Raw genomic sequence first — 4,463 nt, forward strand, 5'->3', positions numbered from 1 at the left:
CCCAACACCTGGCTTGACATCCTGACCCTGAGATCATGACCACAGCTGAAAAAGAGTCAAATGCTTCACCAACTGAGCCCCACACATTTTTTTCTAATCTTATATTCTACAGACCAAAAATCTGACGTGGATCTCATTGGGCTAAAATTAAGTGTGACAGAGCACATTTCTGGAGGGTCTCCAAGAGACTCTCTTTCCTTGCCTGTTCCAGCTTCTAGACCAAATCAGTCCTTGGAGTGTGCCCTCATCTTCCACCTTCAAAGCCATCAGGAGAAGGTTGGGTCCTTCCCACATAGCACCACTCTTCTGCTTCTTTCTTTTCAGGATCACCCCAATAGTCCAGGATAATCTCCCTATTTTAAGGTCAACTGATTGGTAGCCTTCATTCCACTGATAATCCCTTTTGCCATGTCATCTCACATATACAGAGGTCCCAGGGATGAGGAAGCAGACATCTTTGGGGCATGATTATTCTATTTACCAGTCATATCCTGACGTCAGTCTTGGATTGCATCTTAGCTGCATCTCTTAGAATTTGTCTACCAGATTGTATCTTTAAAATCTTCTATTTCCTCATCTGTAAAATTGCCTGTTTGCTGTCAGAAAGTAACAAGGAAATAAATGTGAATGTTAAATATAGAACTTAACAAATAAGAAATACTCAATATATGTTAGTTCTACTATTATTGATAATGAACATCACTCGAGGACGAAGACACAAGGAAAATATCCTTAACTTTCTGCTGGAGGCTGGAGCGGCTAGTATGGGGATGGGTGAGCTCATGAAACCTGGGAGGGTGGTTTCTGGCCAGATGCTACTCCAAACCCACAGCAGTCACGTGAAGAGCGTTGATGATACCACCTCAGACTGTCCTACTGTTATGTTCTGGTGGCTGAAATTAGCCACTATACGCCCAAAGTGACGGCTGCCATGGGCAAGAAGAAAATCGCCAAGAGGTCAAAGATCAAGTCTTTTGTGAAACTTTGTAACTACAATCCCCTCATGCCCAAAAAGTACTCTCTGGGTATCCCCTTGGACAAAACTGTGGTCAACAAACATGTCTAGAGAGCTTGCACCAAAATGCAAGGCCCAATGAGGGGCCAAGGTCAAGTTTGAGCAGAGATAAAAGACCAGCTCCAACAAGTGGTTGTTCCAGAAGCTGCAGGTTTGCTCTCTTTTGTTGCAGTTATTAAAAATACCAAAAAAGGAAAACACCAAAAGACAAAAAACAAACAAACAAAAAAACCGGGGACCTGGGTGGCTCAGTGGGTTGAATCCTCTGCCTTCAGCTCAGATCGTGATCCCAGGGTCCTGGGATCAAGCCCCACATAAGGCTCTCTGCTCTGCAGGGAACCTGCTTCCTCCTCTCTCTCTGCCTGCCTCTCTGCCTACTTGTGATCTCTGTCTGTCGAATACATAAATAAAATCTTTTAAAAAAATACCAAAAAAAAAAAAAAAGGAAAGAAAGAAAAAAAAAAAAAGAAAAACATCCATAGAGTATACATGTTTTTATCAATTCCCTCCTGAATTTTTATAATCTTCTAATTAGTTATAAATAGTGTAAAGGTACTTGGAAAATGCTTCAATATAATTTGAAGAATTATGTCATTAAAATCGTTTTTGCAATTTAGTACTGTAGACAAAATTGATAGTCACGACAACATGAGATTATTTAACAGTAGTTCTGTTACTGCATTGTGAGTAGCAGGAATGCTAATCACTGTCCACACAGACCCTGTGGACATCTCGAGGATGCCGACGCCATCTTGGCATCTGTCATGGCACCAGATGCTATTGGCATCTGTTTTCTGTGACAGTCACTGAAGGTGGCAGGAAAAAGAAAAAAACACAAGCTGCTCAAATATTCAAGAACGTATTTGTTTTGTTGAAACAATTTTAAAAAATTATTGTAAGAGATGAGTTTTATAAGAAATACATATCTTAAGAGCCCGAGAAATACATTGTTCTGACTTTACCTGTGAACACATGTATTGTGTCTGATTTCTAATGATGTGCTCTCATTGAATTCTAAAGGACAATACTTTAAAGCAAAAGGAAAAGAGAAAGGAAATAACAGTTCTTTCAATTTAAAATTTAACACTTGACCAAACTTATCCTCAGTTATGTATTTGAAACTCAGCTTCTGTAAGATATGTTTACAGAGATTAATATTGCACCTTCAATTTTTTTAAAGATTTTATTTATTTGTAAGAGTGAGAGCACAATTAGCTCTCTCATTATACAAATATATTACTTTTCTCTAATATGTGGAGTATATTAAACTTCCAAACATTTGAAAAAATTATGAGATCATTAACATCAACAGCTCAGTAGTAACTAAACTAAGCCACAACAAAATAATGTTTTGAAATATAGAAGAAAGTAAGGCAATAATTTTCATATTAATATGGAGTAGAAAGAACTCACAACTTATTGGTGAAATTCATATATTAAGGAGAGTTTCAGTGGTTACATGTGAATATCCAAAATATGAAAGCTATCACTGAGACAAGATATAGTTTAATATGAAGATACACACGTCAAACTTAAAATTATTGTTCAAAAGACACAACAGAGTAAAAAGAAAACCACTGGAATGGGAGAGAGACATTTTTGCAAATCATGTATCTGATAAGGTTTAATCTAGAAAAATAGAGAACTCTTACAACTCAACAACAACAAAAAACAAACAGCCAGTTTAAAAAATGGGCAAAAGACTTGAACAGAAGTTTATCCAAAAGTGACATACAAATGGCCAACGAGTATATGAGAAGATGCTCAAAATCAGCAATCATTAGAGAAATGCAAATCAAAACAATGTTATCACCTCACACCCAATACAATGGCTATTAACAATAAAACAGAAAATAACAAGGGTTGGTGAGGATGTGAAGAAATTGGAACACTTGTGCACTGTTGATGGGAATGTAAAAGGTACAGCTGCTATGGTAAACAGAATGGTGTTTCCTAATAAAAGTTTTAAAATAGAATTAGCATATTTATTAGTCTGCTCAGGTTGCCATAACAAAATACCACAGACTGGGTGTCTTAAACAACAGAAACGTGTTACATGAATCTGGAGCTTGGGAAACCCAAGATGGAGGGGTCAGTGGGCTTGGTGTGTGGTGAGAGCCATCTTCAGGCTTGCAGATGATGACCTTCCCTGCTGCATCCGAAAATGGCTTTCCTTCTGTGCTTGTACAGACACAGAGAGAGGCTGGGAGAAGGGAAGTGGCTTCATACCTATAGACTTCTGGTTTTCCACGATGGAAAAGTTCTGGAGATCTACTTATGTACACAGTAATGTACATAAACTTAGTACTACTCAACTGTATACCTAAAAATGGGGTTAAGATGGTGAGTTTTACATATTTTTACCATAATTAAAAATAAGAGAATGTTGACTATTTTATGAACTTTAAAAATATATCTATATAATCAAACCACATATTTTCAGTTACATAATATTTCCCTAAACATTTTCGTCCATATTCCTTGCCATTTCTCCAGTATTCTTTTTGAGATTTATTTTTAGCATTTTTTATCTGGATCACTAAGTTTTAATTTAATCATTAAGAATATCAATATACATAAATGTATTTTTAACTGAATATTTTAAAGATAGCGTTTCTATTTTAATGTTCTAGGTGAGCTTTTCCTGCATCAAAGGAAATGATTTGTTTTTAAATTTTAACAAAAGTAAGTTATAATAAGTGAAAATTCAATATTGTTTATGATCATGTCAATTTAATCTAATTAGGTAATGTTAATATGTAACTTTTCTATGTTTCACACCAAGATAGTTTCACTACTTAAGGACAGAAAATAAATAAAATGTACTGATTAGCTTATGGAAGCGAAAAAAAATAGTGAGTCTACCGAATACCACACCTCTGTGTCTGACTTGTCAAAGCATGAGACTAAAGAAGGCAGTGCAGGCCTGCGCACCAGACACACGCCAGCTCTGCTCTGATGACAGCACCTTCAGAGAAAGTTGCTCTTTGGGGGCTTGTTCAAGAGGAAGTGTTAATTCCTCGCGCTCGCGCTCTTGTGCCATTCTTTTAAGGTCTCCTGCTACTGGGGCCCGGTGCCTGGGAATCCAGGTCCGATTCAAAGGACTAGCAGGAGCCGGCAAACTCTCTGGGAAACAGACTAGCCTTCCTGGAGGGACGTGCGGGAGGGGGTACCGCACACTGTAGCCTCCTGTGTTCAGCAGGCACTCCTGCTCAGCACCTGACGCTCAGGCCTGCGAGACAGCCCGTGCGGTGGGCGAGGAGTCCCGGACACAGTTACCCCAGCTCGCCGGCTGTGCAGGCCCTTCTGCTGCGCTGGCAGGGCGCCCTCCCGGGGGAACCCTACTGACTCCGTGTGGCTGCGCTCGCTGGGTGCTCTCCCGGGGGGTCGCCGCCAACTCCTTGAGGCGGCTCTTGCGGATCGCGCCCTCTGGGGGCGGGGTCCCCGT

At 39.5% G+C, this 4,463-nt stretch overlaps 1 pseudogene; it reads left to right on the forward strand.

Moving 5' to 3' along the window:
- The first annotated feature begins 770 nt into the window (after positions 1-770).
- Positions 771-4,157, forward strand: LOC101669878 (annotated as a pseudogene).
- The last annotated feature ends 306 nt before the right edge of the window (positions 4,158-4,463 follow it).

The sequence above is a fragment of the Mustela putorius genome, unplaced genomic scaffold, assembly GCF_011764305.1.
Source record: "Mustela putorius furo isolate JIRA1106 unplaced genomic scaffold, ASM1176430v1.1 tig00000577_pilon_pilon_pilon, whole genome shotgun sequence".
NCBI lineage: Eukaryota > Metazoa > Chordata > Mammalia > Carnivora > Mustelidae > Mustela > Mustela putorius.